General features: G+C 39.3%; 1 protein-coding gene across 1 annotated transcript in view; it reads right to left on the reverse strand.

Moving 5' to 3' along the window:
- lmf1 (lipase maturation factor 1) overlaps positions 1 to 18079 on the reverse strand; it is a 492498-nt gene that overhangs the window by 115420 nt on the left and 358999 nt on the right. The window lies entirely within an intron of this gene.

Here is an 18079-nt window from a genome sequence, read left to right on the forward strand (position 1 = left end):
AACAAATAATATTTTAGCAGCTTGCAAGCCTTTTCCAGGGTTTGCTAACACCATATAAACTGAGGCAGCTAGTTTTTGTTGAAAAGTTTTTGATAATTAATTTACTGCTTATTTTTTAATATGTCAGCAAATTCCCAAATCTTGAAAATTATAAGTAAGTCAGTCTACACATAATGTAATTCAAAAGACTCCTACATTAAGTCGGGATAACTCATTTGATAGCTTAGTTGGCACAATATTTGTCATTACACATGACTATAGATATATAACAGTCAGATAATTTGGTGCAAATAAATTGCTAAAACTACTATTTTCGGATCATTTGGAATACTCCATTCATAATTTGGCCATGGAGAGGTAAAATTATCTAGGGCTCCAAGTTTGTGTAAGTATGAGAGAGTACAGGAAGTGTGCAAGACAGTGAGTGATTGTGTGACAATCTTTAACTTGGAAGTAGTAAATCACATGACAGGGGGTGGTAACGGCCAAGTGATATTATCGCTAGACTATTAGTTCAAAAACTCAGCTAATGTCCTGGGGACTACAGCAGATGGTGGACTTGGAATTTGATAAAAACAATTTGGAATTAATAATTCATTGATTCTACCATGAAACCATTGTTGATTGTTGGAAAAGCCCATCTGGTTCACTAATCCCTTAGAGGAGATCTGCCGTCCTCACCCAATCTGATCTACTTGGAACTCCAGACCGACAGCAATGTGATTGATTTTCAACCGTCCTTTGAAAGAACCCTGCAAAGTCCTTACTACCCTAAAAACACCTTTCAGACAATCTCCCAGGCATCACCTTCACCATCCTTGGTTACCCTGGAGGTCCTCAACATTGACTCTAGGCTCCATGAAGTCTCATAGTTTCAGGTTAAACATGGGCAGGAAACCTGCTGATTAACACACACTCAGGTGTTGAATCAATACTCCTGCAAGTTGAACAATACTTTGAAGAAGCACTGAGTGGGGCAAGGGTGTAAATGTATTCAAGGTGATGGAGCTCGGCAGCAGCACTACTGATCAAGTTGCTTGGGTCCTAACGAACACAGCTGCTAGACTGGAACTAACAAGAAGGAAAAACATACTTGTCCTCATCCTAATCAATCTACCAGCTGCAGATGCATCTGTCCATGACAGTATCGGTAAGAGTGACCACCACAAAGTTCTTGTGGAGACGAAGTCCCACCTTCCAATTGAGCATACCCTCCATTATGCTGTGTGACACTGTGGCCCTGTTATATGGGACAGACTTCAAACAGATCTAGCAACAAGACTCAATCCATGCTGCTTCAGTATCTGAGCAGATACAAATAATACTGAACATTGTGCCATCGGCAAACAACCCCACTTCTGACCTTATGTTGCAGAGAAAGTAATTGATGAAGCAGCTGAATATCATTGAGCCTTGATATTACCTTGAGGAACTTCTGCAGAGATGTCCTGGGGCTCAGATGATTGCCCTCCAACAACCACAACCATTTTCCTATGTGACCGGTAAGACTTGAATCACTGGAGAGTTTGTCCCCCAATTCCCACTACTTCCAGTTTGTAGGGCTCTTTGGTGTCACACTCAGTTGAATGTGGCCTTGATGTCAAGGGTTGTCCTCTCACCTCTGGAATTTAGTTATTTTGACCATGTTAGAACTATGGCTACAACTCCTCAGATACTGAAGGAGTCCACATTCAATTGCAACAAGATCTGGATAGGCACTGACAAGTGTTAAATAACATTTGTGTCACCCAAATGCCAGGCAATATCCATTTCTAATAAGAGATTATTTAACCACTGCCCTTTGACATTCAATGCTGTTACCATCACTGAATCACCTGTCAACATCTTTAGGGTTACCATTGATCAGAAACTCCACTGGACTCGCCACATATATACAGTGACTATAACAGCAAGTCACAGGCTAGGAATACTGTGGCGAGTAACTCACCTCCTAACTCCCCAGAGCCTGTGAACCATTTACAAGGCGCAAGTCAGGAGTGCGATGGAATATTCCCCACTCGCCTGGATGGGTGTAACTTCAACAACACACAAAAAACCTTAACATCATCCAGGGCAAAGCAGCCTGCTTAATTGGCCCCACATCCACAAAAACCCATTCTCTCCACCACTGAGACTCAATACACAAAGCTGCTATTATCAGGGTGCACTGAAGAAACTCACCGAAGATCCTTAAACAGTACTTTCCAAACCCACAATCACTTCCATCTAAAAGCACAAAAGCAGTAAATATGTGGGAACACGACCACCTCCATGTTCCCCTACAAGCCACTCAGCATCCATACTTAGGTATATCACCATTCCTTCACTGTTACTCGGCCAAAATCCTGGAATTCCCTCCCTAATGGCATTGTGGGTTCAAATGCAGTAGTTCAAGAAGGCAGCTCACCGCCACCTGCCCAAAGACAACTGGGGATGAGCAATAAATACTGGCCAGCCAGCGATGACCAGGACCCACGAGAGAATGAAAAAGAAATGAAGAAACATTTTTTAATGTATTTAAAAGGTCTATGGAATCTCTCAACGCTTTTAAGAGTGTTTAAAGGGAACTTTTAAGAGTTTGTTTCAATTGGCAAGAAATCTATTGAAATTTTCTTGGAAAGTTAAAAAAAAATTGTTCCTATGATCTGGCAACCTTTGACATGGAAGTAGTTGCAACAGGAATGAAATTTTTAAAAAGGTACGTGGTTGGTAGGCAGGATTGGATCACAAGCAAGGGAGTTGGACATTAAGGCAATCATCATTTAGGAAAGAAAGCATGCAGAGGCAGACGGAGAAAGACAGAAAATTGTCACAGAGAAGCATCTCTCTCTCTCTCTCTCTCTCAAAAGATGTCACTTAGGTGTTTGACAGAAAATAAAACTGCAACCTTGTGAGCTAACTAAAGGAGTCTAAAACACTGAAAACTCTGTGAATAACTTATAGATGCGAACTAGCCGCATGTTTTCACAGAAGTATCAAAACTGTGAATCAGGAGTTATTTTCATCAGCTGAAAAGTAACAGCTGTAAGTAACGCCACTGGGAGTCTTGTGACCTGAGGGAGGAATATTCGTAAAGATATTTCTTGCCGATGATAATTCTATCGGTGAAACACAAAGGTGAAATTTGTTACCAGCTAGAACTCCTAACCTATCTTGCATGAATAAAGAATACTGTGCAACAGTCTAATTATGTAGTACCAAACATTTATAGGAAGCAATGTAGTTGCTTGTGTAAGACCTATCTGTGTTATTTTGATGATTTGAAGCCTAATTTGAAGTGTAATCTATTTGTTATGAACAGGTAAATGTGGAACAAGAGAAGGCCCACTCAGCTTTTGGACAGTAATTGAAAATGGTCAACACAATCATTGTGCTCAATAGAACTGATACTTTCAGTGAACAATCAATCTAGCATTAAATGAGATATCACTGAAAAATGTGCAATAGAAATTTGACTGGGCCCAGATGCATTTGTCTGCAAGCAGACCTAATTTTGAAGTACAAGGCCAGACCAAAATTAATTACACATGAGCAAGGAACAAAAGGATGCCACTCTGCCCTTGAAGTCTGGTCTACCGCTCAATAAGATCATGACTGATCTGATTTTAACTTCAATTCTACATTTCTGCATAACCCCAATAATCTTTCATTTCATTGGTAATCAAGTATCTATCTAACTCTGCCTTAAAATATTTAAATTCATGCTTAAGTTGCATTCGTTCTAATATATGTTATAAGTTACCATCTCGGGTTTGAATTTCAAGGTAAATTTGGTTACTTTGGTTTTCAAGTCCCCACAAGGACCTCAACAATTGTATCTGAGAAAGAAAGCAATTGAGAGACAACAGCAAGAAAGCATGAAAATGAAAAGTGTGTGAGATACAAAGAAAGAGAAAATGTGAGGGTGGAAAAGGGAGAGATAGTCAAGAATATGAAAGAGCTGTTGAGCAGAGAGGAGAGAGAGTATAGGGAGACTGATGTTAAGTGTGTGCAAGAGAAAGCAAAAACAGCAAGTGGAGTATATATGAGATTGCAAAGGGAGAGATGGCAAGTGATTGAGAGTGCAATTGAAGACATAGTGGGGAGAAAAATGAATGGAGTATGAGATAGTGGCAAAGTATGAGATAAAGAAAATGCGAGAGATAGCCGGAACATGAAAGTATATGTGAAAGAGAGCAGAGAGAGAGAGAGAGAGAGAGAGAGACAAAGACTGAAGAGGCCATCTTGGCAAGTGAAAACTATATAAAAAAGGAGCTTATGTAAGCAGAGTGAGAAAGAAAAGAATATTGAAGTTGTCATTAAGCTAAATTGTGATGTTTCACTTCCCCTTCAAGCTGTGGCCAGTTCACAAGGTCCTAGAGAAGTTTTCAGCACCCATCAAATTTTAGTCACAGCATGCAGCAGGGCCTTTGAAGAAGATAACAAAATAAAGCAAGGTGACATTTGTGAGATCTTTCTGATATACTGAGAGGCTTTTTGGTTTGTGAATGAAGAACATCCCTTCAGAGCAAGGCTTCTATTATTGGCATTTACTTTTTTTTAAAATTACCAATTACAAGCCAGTAAGATCCACGCTTTGTAAAGCAACCAAAAAGATATACACAAGAGAAAATCATTAATAATGAATGACTTAAACAGTAACAGAACAACTTGTTTTAATTAGCTTATGTCAAGGGCACTTCTGAGTGTATTTTGAGGACTAACAACACCCCAAAAGAATCTGGTTAATGTACATAAGTCCCAAAGGTTTTGTACATTTAGCTAGTCATTCATAACTGTGATTTTGTTCAGCAGCTTTTTAATCACCAATAAATTATTATACAAAGCTATACTGGTCCTCCAACGTATTGTCAGAACGGTAGGAAGTTGGTTCGAAGCCACAATTTCTTATAACTGTGGCCTGTCAAGGGAGTCACTGAAGCAGAAAGAGGGTAGCCAGGAACAAGCCAGAGGTGAATGAGAGAATTTCCAGTTACCTGACTGCAAAATAAGTTCATTAAAAAAAACAAAACAGCCCTCATATGGCTTTTCTGCCACTGGCTGCTTCCCTGTTGCTCAGAGTTTAGAGCTGCTAGCACATTTCTCCTCTTGTGAAGAGGCGTGGACTGCGAGTTCTCACAGTTAGACCAACTGCATCTCCGTTGTGTCCTATTCTTGAGTCCTTGCAGCCTTCATTACTGCTATGTAATAAAACTGAATAGGGCAGATCTTAGAAAGATGAAATGGGAGCTGGCTCAGGTGGGAAGACAGGACTGTTGACTATCAATAAGATCATTTCGTAAAGGAGATTCTTAAATTTTAGAATAAATAAACATCATTTCAAAAGGCCATGCATACAGTTTCAGGATGTAATATTCTAAGTAAACTTCCAAGCCCTTGCTGAAGAATAATTTTAAGGTCCCTTCAGAAACCCAGTCAGGTTCCACTGTTGCAGGGGTAGCTTTTTTTAAAAAAATAATTTTCCCGCTGCTCCCTTTTCAGAGACACAGTAGGAGGAGTCTGAAAATTGTTCCTAGTGTTTTGAAATCAAACAATGCTGTTACTGGTCCTATGATTACATGGCATTACCTATATCTAAGGAAATGTAATACAGCATCTTAAATCCAAGCAGACATTGTTATTTGAACATTTAACATATATTTTGTAATGTTCTTAAAGTGGAGCTTAGTGTACATGTTGAAACATAACATATAGTTTCTGAAAAATGGTTCTGGCATTTGCCATGATTGAAAAGTGAGGAGAATGATGAGACATAAGAAGCACGGCCATTGGGGAAGATAATAATTTGATGAAAATGAAGAACTGAATTTGTGGTGGAAGCAGATTTATCTGCCCGTTTGAAAGTGCTGGGATCATTTCTTATAACTTTGGGACCTTGCATATCAGCTGACTGGATGCAACAAGCGATTGTGACCAATTCACAGTTCATTAAAATTAATCAGAAAAATTGGACAATAAATTAATTTGGGTTATCTGGCCTTACCCAAAGTGCTAATATACATTCCAGTCAGAGAAAGCAATGCATTGTAAAATTAAACCACTTTCTTGTAATAATCTTGCATATTAGTATGGTTTATGGTATGTACTCACAATTGCATAGATGAATACAGACCTGAAAACTCCATCTGGGTTATCGACCTGTGCTAAGTTAATCAGCTGTCAATCTTAGAACATTTACAAATGTATAAAAATCATTGGCAGCAAAAACGTAACTGGCTATCAAGCCTGCCCCACATTAGTAATGCTTGGAGTATCTATACTAAGAGGTAGTCCCCACGTCCTCGCCCAACACATCTGCACAATTATGTAATCTCCTGGGATATTCATTACATATTAAAAACTCAGAGCCAATAAGAAATATAGTCACCCAGCTCTTCAATTTGGCACATTCCTTCCCAACATCTTAGACAGAAGGAGCATTTCCTTTTTAAAAAATTAAGAATCTAGGTTCTTTATCCTGTTGTGAAGAAGCAAATCTTCCTGGGAAAAAAAATGGGGCCATTGACCTGACCAGAATTTAACTTTTTTGTGATATCCTCTGTGACTGAACAGATCGACAAATACCAAGATGGAGGACAGGACGAGGTACAGCTGGATAGCTCAGAAGGGTTCTCAAAGCCAATCTCTTCAAGGATTGGGAGTTCACTGGAGGTGGAATATAGCATTCAGTTTGATCACAAGCCTTATAATAGCCATGGCAGAGACATCAAGTGCCCTATATCAAAAATGAGACCTTGATTAAACAGTTAATTTTTTCTGTGTCTTACCACAACACTCAAAAATAATAACTTAGTGATGAATTTAGAGAGCTATGGGGGTTGGGCTGGAGGATGGGATTAGCTGGATGGTTCTTTTGGGAGCCAGTACAGACATGATGGATTGAATGGCCTCTTTCTGTACTGTAAAATTCTATGATTCTTTCATTATAATTCCCATGGAGATTGAATAATTTAGAAAATAAAATTCTCAATGGCCAATTTAAAGATTTGCACAAGATTTCAAGTTTTAAAACTTTTACACTAAGAAACAAAAGCTAAAAGCAACATTGACTAAATGCTATTTTACAGGCCAATTATACCCTATACTAAATAAAATTCTTTTATTGATACTTTAATACAACCAAAATCTCACTTCACGTTTAAAATACGGTTCTCTCCATATACTCTAATCTGCTGGAATCAGTTTCACGTGAGTCTTCGCTCACGAGAGCACTTTTAAACGGTTGCAAAGTGAATGAACACTAACACAAGCATTAATAACTTTTATTGCTTGACAATTTTTCTTTCTAATTCAATTAATGAAGCGTCTCAATTACAGCATGTAGTCATCAAATTTCAAACTGCAATGTTGAAGAACAACACATGTGATGGATATGTAATACATTGTTCAGTCTGGATGCAGCTGTTCGATTGCTGATATTAGTTTGGTGCAATTTAATGGGAGCACTCAATATTTGCATGGTCCAGAAGTTGACATGTGAGGTTATTGTATTCGAGGAGACGAGGCAGAGAGGGAGCAATTGTTATACAGTGACAAAGAATAGGAACTGGGCATGTGCAGAGACTAAGGAAGCTAGTAGGATTCTTCACTTCTGTTAAAAACCACACAACACCAGGTTATAGTCCAACAGGTTTAATTGAAAGCACAAGCTTTCGGAGCGACGCTCCTTCATCACGTGGTTGAAGGAGCAGCACTCTGAAAGCTAGTGCTTCCAATTAATCCAGTTGGACCAGTGTGATTTTTAACTTTGTACATCCCAGTCCAAAACCAGCATCATCTCCAAATCATCCCCACTTCTGTAGTTGACAGGGGTATTAGCTGTGTCAGACACATTTCCCGTACTTCTGCCCTCTCACATCAATGATAAGATCCTTCTGATCCTCACTTACCACTCCACCAGCCTCCGCACCCAAAAGATTGTAAGCCTCCCTTTCCATCACCTCCAGATGTGTGCCATGACCAGATATATATTCCCCTCCTTCCCCTTGTCAACATTCAGTAGGGACTGTTCCTTCTGAGGCAACCTGATCCACTCCTCCTCCATTCCCAATAGCCCCAATGGCACCTTAGTATACAATCACAGGAGGTGTAACACCTGCCTGTTTATCTCCTTCCTTTTCACAATCCAAGGCCTCAGGCATCGCTTCCAGATGAAGCAGCAACTTACCTGCACTGCATTCATTCTAGCTTACTGTACTTGCTGTTCAGTGTGACCTTTTCTACATTGAGATGGAACGCAGTCTGGGTGACCACTTCACCCAACACCTATGTTGTGTCCATAGAAATGACTTTGAGCTTCCAGTTGCCTGCCAGCTCAGCACGCCATCATGTTCCGACACCAACATTTCTGGTGCAGGCCTGCTGCAGTGTTCCAGCGAGCCTCAGTGCAAGCTGGAAGAACATCTCATTTTCCACGGGGGCCTCCGTATCTATCGTCAAGTCCACTAAGAAGTTTGTATATTTCAATAAAGTCGCCTCTCATTCTTCTAAACTCCAATGAGTACAGGCCCAACCGACTCAACCCCTCCTGATAAAGACACTGCCTCCATACTCGGTATCATTCTAGCAAACCTTCCAAACACTGCCTCCAGTATTTTAACGAAGGGCCCAAAATTGTACACAACATTCTGGGTGTCATGTAATTTTAGCAAAACCTCCCATCTTTTTATACTCTATTCCCTTTAAAATAAAGGTTAATATTCCATTTTGATTACCCACTGAACATGGATGCTGGCTTTTTGTGATTCATGCATGAGGACTCCCAAAATCCCCCAGTTCTGTAACTTTCTACAGTCTTTCTCCATTTAAATAATATTCAGTTCCTCTAGGCCTCCTGCTAAAGTTCATAACCTTACATTTTCCCACATTATACACCATCGACCAAATTTTTGCCCACTTGCTAAACCTTGGAGATAGTGAGGACTGCAGATGCTGGGGATTAGAGACAAAACGTGTGGTGCCGGAAGAGCACAGCAGGTCAGGCAGCATCCGAAGAGCAGGACAGCCAACATTTCGGGCACCAGCCCTTAATCAGGAGTGCATTCCTGACAAAGGGCTGATAACTGAAACATTGACTCCTCTGCTCCTCGGATGCTGCCTGAACTACTATGCTTTTCCACTTGCTAAACCAGAGCATAACCCTCTGCAGAGTTTTTGTGTCATTCTCAGTATTTGTCTTCCAACCTGTTTTTGTGTCATCCACAAACTTGGTAATAGCACATTCACTTTCCTCAGCCAAGCTATTGATATGTATTGTAAATAATCATGGGCCCAGCACTGATCCCTGAGCACTCCACTTATAGGTTGCCATCCTGAAAATGCCCACCCCCTTATCCCAGCCCTCTGTTTCTATTAGTTGGTCAATCCGCTACCAATATTAAAATACTACCTCCAAAAAAAGGCAACTTCTTATAATACTGGCATTGAACAGATCATTAAGCTTGACCATCAGCTCCTGAAAGGTAGGAGGATGCACTGGAGTACCAAAGAGAGCTGGTCTCTTGTGCAGTGATATATCTACTTCTTCAGTCAAACTTATAATCACTTGCCCCAGACTCCGCTTTATGCCTGTTGTTTCTTTTCTTGACCATTGACTAGGCAAAACGTTTTCAAGGTGACAGCCTCTTACCTTCAAGAGACACAACAGTTTACAGTGCATTGTCAACAAGGTTTTCTGTCCGCACCATTGGGCTAGCTCCCAACTCAAATCCAAACAATGCTAATCTCTCACACTAATCTTTTGAATAAGCTGGTCTCAGGAAGTATTGCACTGCCAGCTAGCCATGTCTAGCACTTGTAACTAGCATTGAAATATCTTCCCTACAGTCTCCGAAAGTGAAATAAGTGAAAAGCAAATGCTTCGTTTAGTACCACGAACTACAGAGTAAAGGAAATGGAGAAATATTGCTGTCTAACATCAGCATGGTCAGTTCTGCATAAACCATGAGAAATCTATTACTTCTTGTCTGACTTTCTATTACCATTTAATTGCATTCTGGCCTGCTGGTTTGTGATGCAAAGTGGTGTCAACAGCACAGGTTTATTTCCAACTCCAGCTGAGGTCACTATGAAGGTTTCACCTTCTTGACCTCACCCCTTGCCTGAGGTGTATTGACCCTCAGGTTAAACCACAGCCAGTTGTCTCTCTCTGTGAGAGCAACCCCAGTGTCCTCTGGAACTACGGCAACTTTAATTCATTCTCACCAACCACTCTGATCAAAGCATGAATTCTCTATTCTAGATCAGGCACATCTGATTTTTCTATCATCAAATGGGGTTTTTAAAAATTCTATAGTTTTTACTTACGATATTCAATGGCATCAATACACACTCATTTGTCTTCCTTATATAACGCACTCTCAGAAGAATTATACCACTTAAGCCAGATTGTAATTCTGAACAATGCAACATTTCCCGGAATTAACACTGGTTTCCCAATCAGAAATGATGAAATGACACCTCAAATTCTCCATGACCTAAAGTTCATAACAGAATGCCTTATCATTTTCTTTCATCACTAAATGTTGTGGTTTCCCTTAAATAGATAGGAAAAGAACCATGTGTGAATTTAAAAAAAACTCCTCAATAGTTCAGTAAGCTGTTTTGGAAGATTACAAAATAGACCTTTGGTCTCAAGCAGTCCTCCAGGATAGCGGAAGCAAAAGTTGAACAAGGTTATTGGGTGAGAGTTCGACGAAAATTGACTCAGCCCCTAAATGCTTTTTTAAATACCCTGGTGCTACGCATTGTCTATGCTGATATATGAAGAGTGGTCATTTCTTTGCAATGAGCCACATGGATGTGGTTGAAATGATATCCTGTGGATAATTGCAGACCTGCAGTGTAATTTTTAAAGTTGGCAATGTTACAGAAGTGAGAGTCCATTTACACACAATGCAGTGGAATTGCTGGCACATTTGTAACATTCTCTGTATTTCGTGGACTGCACTGCTCATTGAGCAAAGTAAGAGCTCAACAATGAGTTTTCCCTTGGGGAATAAACCAGCAGCACAGAAAGTATCAAGTCAGAAAAAACACAGTTTCTGATTGTTGTGGCAAAATATATTCTTAACATTAAACTACAAAATGGACTGTGAAGCTTTTTCAAACTTCAATTGTTTGCTTCCACAGGTAGTCTGAACAACATGATACAAAAACTTACAGGTTTATGATGTCTGTAATACATACTTAATTCTCCAAAGAATGTTGATTCTTTCGATTTCCAGACTCCTTATTTCTGGCTCTACTTTTGCCCATAAGGCAAATGGCACTGGGTGGGCCTTATGGAATCACAGAATTGCTTCCTTGGTCAACATGCAACATGACCTTGGCTACTTTGTTAGTCCCGAGACCATCCTGAAAATCATCTTGGTATTTAATTAGGATTTCACTCAGGCAGCCATTTCCTAATCAAAAATCATTGAGCCAATCAACATGGACCTTTCTCAAGCAAATTCACCCCATCAAGCTTGGGCCCAAGCCTTTTACCACATCAGTGGTAACTGAACCAGCTGCTTCTTATACAAGACCGAAACTGAAGTTGTACCCTCCATCTGTAAAATTACCTCGGTATAGATACTTAATTGGGCCAAGGTCTTAGACAAACTTAAGGGTTGGAGTCCAGAGTGAATTTGTTAAAGACTGGTTCTGCAATCACTGAGACAGCTTGCACTGGTATCAAACTTCATTAGAACCGAGTGACCATTTCACCAGACATTTATTTTGATTGTTCTGATTTGGGCATTGCTAAATAATTTAACTGTTCTAAGCCAGATGGAGGTGGGCTTTCCAGGGTGTGCACTCTCCTGGATACTGAGTTCTCTCTCTCAATTCTGGCCTAGTGGGACTCGTTTGCTGTATCAAGTCCGCATACCAGTAGCAACTACAATGGCTTGCTGGCAAATCCTGAAGAAAATTTTAACCGTTTGGCTGAGACATGGCTGTGTTTTGCGGTTTGCTGTGGACTGACCAGGAATCGTTTATTCAGGATATGACCTAAGGGAGGCTATACTATTGCCTTCATTCAAGTGGTGTGCCCCAAGCTCAGTTGGACTGACAAGGGTACCTCTTTCCATTCGTATATCCTGTAACTTATATGTTTTACTTGCTGCATTTTCTAATGACAAAGCCCGTTGTAGTGCCTGTTTGAAATCCGGTTGGGCTTCAACTGGTAGGCACCTTTGCAGGGTTACATCATTAATCCCACTAAACAAACGATTTCTTAGCATCTCATTAAGGGTTAAACCAAAGTCACATTTCTCTGCCAATCATCTTAACCTCGTCAAAAGTCCCTCTACAGATTGAATTGCAAATAAAACCAATAGTGTGTCAGAATCAGAGGTGAATTGGGTCATAATATTCCGTAGCCAAATCCTTCAACGTTTGAAAGGTTTCAGCATTTGTTGCCACTGACTCCTACTAACTGATAAAGCTATAGGTCCACAAACAGTCAGTAGAATTGCTCATTGCTTTTCATCTGCTTCAATGTTATGTGTCCGGAAAAAAAAACACATTCTCTCCACATACTGGGCCCAATCTTCGACGGCAAGATCAAACGAGTCAACCTTCCTAAATAACGGTATGATGCCTGAAATGCTAACTCCAATTCAAAGATGACTGTTGCAAGCGAGTTTCTTCAGGAGTGTATTTTCTTTCTCTCGTCGCCACTGTAATAATTCCACTGAGGTCAGTATTCTGTCACCAAGTGACTCATTATTTACACATGCATAGTACTTGACACTGGCCCAGTTTCCTTAGAGCAGGCTCTCAGAGTGAACAGAACCTCTGACACTCTGATTGGACCAAGTTAACCGCCATAACACTACAAGCTTTTCTCTCTCTGAGAAAGCAATGGAAAAATAATCATTGTCACTTTGGAACTGAAGATGATCCTTTGACAGGGTCATGAGGAAAGAGAGGGAGTGTAAGAAAGCTCTTTCAAAGATGTGACACAGCCACAAGAGGTAATAAAGCTGTTTTTGTGTTATATGATTCTATGATTTATCCTGTAGTTGGGTACTGCTGCAGACAGACCAAAGAATCTCTGTTGGAAAGGCACTTCCCACCATGTAAAAGTTGCTCTATTCCTGATGAAGGACTTTTGTCTGAAATGTCGATTTTCCTCCTCCTTGTATGCTGCATGACCTGCTGTGTTTTTCCAGCACCACTCTAATCTAGACCCTTACTGTACTGTATGTCTAGTTCAGAGACTCTGCCAAGTTAGCTGCACATTGACAGAGGAAGCCTTGTACAGTAAATGCACCCCCATATGCAAATGTCATTTACCAAAAACTAACTGAAACAGAGCTCCAGTTCACCTCACAGCAAAGCAGGTAATTCAGAAGTCAAAAGGCTTTGCTGGTTTGATCTCAGCCTGCTTCACCCATCTCCCAAATCAAGTTCGCTCCATCTCGAAATCTTTTCAGTGCCATAAGTTCCAATCACTAACTTGAATCAAACAGGAGAGATGTGTTGCCCCTAGCCTCTTGATAAGATAGGGAGGAGTAAACATATCTGAATATATTGAAACTGAATATATTAATACTGTTTATTACCTGGGAACAAGGTCTCAAATGGTAATTATATGGAATGCCTACTTTTAACTGATTCACCATAAAATCGAGCACAGCCTTCCAGCTGTGTCAAAAATATTGACTGATTAGTTGAAGTAAAGGAAAGATGAAAAATGCACGAGATGTAAGATTTGTTCACTAACAACTTTACTGCACTCACTGTGAGACTAGTCTGTTAGATATAATCAATTTGAAAATAGTTTTCTAAATCCATCGATTAATTTTTGAATGCACAGGCCCCAAGGTCCTAACTGTGGAAATGCTAAGAGACTTAGCATTGTGACTAATGCCTGAAAAATGTGGTTATGTCTAACTATATTCTTATAGTGTTTGCTCAAGACTTGGGGGAGAAAACAAAAACAAGTTACTAGCTTATCAAAAGTATGGGCCGAGTCCCATGCAGAATATCCCAGCATATGAAAGGGTCATGTTTTATCTCCAGGCTATGTTGGGTGGATGTAACAGAATACAGTGATGAACATGGAATAATTCATCAGTCACTGCTATGGTACCAAATTTCCGGTCACTTTGGATTTCTTTCCATCCCCATTCTGTTTTGTTAATTAAAAGTATGTTTCCCTTACAATTAACAGAGAAATCTCTCCATTCGGCTATACTTATTCACTGTGTCAACTGATAGTCTTTTATTACAAAAAGCATCTTGACCATACAGAGAAAGGAAAAGTTGCACCAAGTGTATTGAAGCTAGTTTGAGTGACACTTCCCTCCAGGGTATGCTTCTTAAAGAGTTAGACTTATGATTTTTCTTTTCTTCAATAATACTGCAGGTGTGAGTTATTTGCTAAGGTCATGTTTCACAAAATTAACAGTTCTTCAATGTTCAAATGCACATTAACAAAGCTTGGTCTATCATTTCTGTGATAGTCACTATCCTTTAAGAGCATCCACTCCAGATATCACTTATTAAGACATTCGTAGGTCACTGGGGTGTAATAAAAATGTAACTGATTGTTTCACTTAGCTATTGTAGAGGTAATATTTGGATGTCTCATCTTCCACATTAGCATTTGGAGTTATTTTAAGTACTGACTTGGAATAACTAGTTATCATTCATCTAAAGAAGGTACAGACATATATAAATGGCGATTTTACAATCTAATGATTCATAATTGCCATTGCTCATCTATTGGGATATCACAGGCAATTTTCTATCCATTAAAGTTAGTGAAAAAAGACTGACTGTATACACCACCTTTAATGAATTTCAAGTGCTTTACAGATAATAAGGTACTTTTGAAGTGAAATCACGTGTAATTTAAGAAACCTGGATGTCAATTTGCACAAAACAAGTTCCCACAATATGACAATGAACAGGTCATTTTTTTTCAAGTAGTGTTGACTGGGGTTTAGTATTGTCAAGAAACAGGGCAAACTTCTACGTTCTTTGAAGCTAGTGTTTTTAGAACCACCTGAGACAAGTCCTCAATTTATCATTTCACCCAAATAAATGTCACCTCCAGCAACATCAAACTTATTTAAACATTCCACTCTATTCAGCCACGCACCAGCTTCAGTGTATATAAAAAAAAAGGTCACTTTGCAGAACAGTTGGAGTACAGCACACGAATAAACACATAACATTCCTGCACTCCCTCAACAAAATCAGGGCTTCAGACATAAAGTATAAATGGGATACTTGCTCGTATTGATAGCTTTCTTAAAGATCAAACCTCTGCATAATTTTTAGAAGAGGCAACAGGTGGAACTTTTGAGATTAATTCGCTCAAATAAAAAAACATTTATTGGAAATTGTTATGTTGCAAAGGCTCCATAAATGTTAAATTAACTAGCAATGGTTGAGAATTATTGTAGCACAGGAACCTTTAAACATGGCATTCTAAAATGTAGTGGCTTTGGAGATGACTAACAAATCTCTAACAGCATTGCTCATCATGAATAATCAGATTTGTTCTTCGAGAAGCTGGGGACAGCGTGAAAGCAAGCTGACCAAAGACGGTTTGTAAAGAACTTGGCAGCTTCTTAGAGAGAATGAAGTAAGTGTTAAAATGTGTTCTTGTCTTGGAAAATCTGAAGCAATTATGATATGTGTGAAATCTGAGACAATTGTGGTTTTCCTGACACGGGTTGTGCCACAGGTGCATGCTAGGTGCATAACTTTTAAGGCAGACAAATTACACATACAAGCCCAACTTTTCCTCTGATTATTACTTCGAATTACTTTAACTGTTTACTTTGCATCATGTTGATTTGACTCCCCAGCAACAAATTTCAATGTTAACTCATACTTTGCAGAACTGGCCTGGAATTGTCTGGGCAGATTGGATTAAATAACCACACTGTCAGCTAAGGAGCTACACACCCAATTTTCCAATCGAGTCTAAAATATAGATTTGAATGTGTATCGCACCTTTTACAACATTAGGACATGCCACAGTGCATTTCAGCCAATGAAGACATTTTGAAGTATCGTCACTGCTGTAACATAGGAAATTAGGTAACCAACTTAATGCATAGTAAGATCAATTTTAGTGATGTTGATCGATGGAGAAACATTGGCCAGTATAATTGATACTCCCAGACCAGCAATATCACCAGCAATTTCTATTAAACAATGAATTCCCAAGGCCAAATGAACTTTAGTAAGTTCTGTCAAACATTTGGGTCAGTCTTACCAAATATTTGTTGAAAGCTGTAGCACTGTTAGCAAAATCAGTTCATTCAGGGATATGTTGGGAGGGCACTGTGGAATGGGAGCATATAAAGCCATGGAAATTGTTACATCTAATTCATTGCTTGCATAATTTTGCAAGGAAAATCATGGGGTCACTAATCAACTATTATATCCACACCTTTATATTTTCAAAATATGATCCTACCACACACAATTGTGAATTTGATGCTTGAACTTATAAAATCTGCTTCATAGTAGCAATAATAAATGATTAAAATAGGAATACAATATGATAATAGTAGTTTCGTTATTCAGAAGTATTATTACGAGTAAAATGTTTAGCTTGCTTGACTATAATGACTGATGTCTGGTCTGACCCTGGCTGTTTAAAATGTTAAAAAGACTCTTTGGGGTATGTTCCTCTGTTCATTCTGGTGGGAGAATCAAGGCAAAGATACATAATCTTAAAATTACAGCCATGCAAATCAGAGAAGCACTGGATTCTTAAACCAAAGACTGGTCAAAAGTTCCTCAGCAAAACTGTTGATGATGGGGATTCAGCTGAAGATTTCTTGACCACGATTCTTCTTGGATAAGAACATTCAGTAATGGCAGCGAAATGAGATTGAGGTGAACATCATTCATGATCTTCTTACTTGGCAGAGAAGGTTCAAGGAGCTGAATAGCATACTCCAATTCTAATGTTCCTATTATAGAATGCCCACAGGAATAAACAAATTCTATTTTTGTGGAACTGAAGCTTGTAATGAAATTTTAGCCAGTTCATGTGTCCCAAATGTATCTGCCAGGGAACAGCTGATGAAAGTTTTGATTCTGTTTGAAAATGGGATCTTTCATAACCAAAACATGTGACCACCAATGTGATAAGCCCACAGATGTGATAAGCAAGCAGCTCTTTAATATAAAAATGAAATTTTTGAGATTCTTGGCTCAGAAAGTCTGGATACAGTTTGATTCCTTTCTGCCTGACCATCAGTAATTTGAGACTATTTGGATGTAAAACGTTACACGGAGCAAGGAGAAAAGAGGGTGAGTTTGCAGCTGGTAAGTTTCATCTAACGGCTGTTGTTATTCAGCAATAGGGTGTTGGGATGTTGTAAGTTTGCTCTTTGCTGTATCATAAGAAAGGCTTGCGTTTACATAGTGCCTTCCACAACCTGAAGATGTACCAAAGCACCTGATAATGAATTGTATACTTCTTAAAACTTGGTCACTGTTGTACTCTAAGAAACACCAAGATGATTGGATGTTCCTTTTTTTTTAATGATAGTTGAGGGAGAAATAATGTCCAGGAGACTCTTGCTCTACTTTATGCTCTTCTTTGGAATACCACCATGGGACCAGAAAGAGTAGATCATACCCCAAATTAACATCTCATCAAAAGATTTATTTGAGAATCCTCCATTATTACATATGATAACTTCAGAATAGAATTAGGATATACATACTTCCAGAAAATTACAAGTTTGAACCCAGTCTAGCTGACCTCAGGAAATATTCCAGTTGGACGAAGGAGCTGGCTTTGTCTTCCTTTAATAAAGGAAACAAACAATCTCAGCCAGGATTTTGGTTCCAAATTATTATCCATTAACTCCCTGCTGAATAGTCTGTGCGTATGGATATTAGGCAAGAACAGGAATCATAGAATCATAGAATCCCTACAGTGTGGAAGCAGGCCACTCAACCCATCAAATCCACACTGACCCTCCAAACAGCATCCCACCCAGACCCATCCCCTACCTTATCTCTGCATTTCACATGGCCGACACACCTCCTCTGTCCATCCTAGACACTATGGGAAATTTAGCATAGCCAATCCACCTAATCTACACAT

The sequence above is a fragment of the Chiloscyllium punctatum genome, chromosome 40 (genome assembly GCF_047496795.1).
Source record: "Chiloscyllium punctatum isolate Juve2018m chromosome 40, sChiPun1.3, whole genome shotgun sequence".
NCBI classification, from domain to species: Eukaryota; Metazoa; Chordata; class Chondrichthyes; order Orectolobiformes; family Hemiscylliidae; genus Chiloscyllium; species Chiloscyllium punctatum.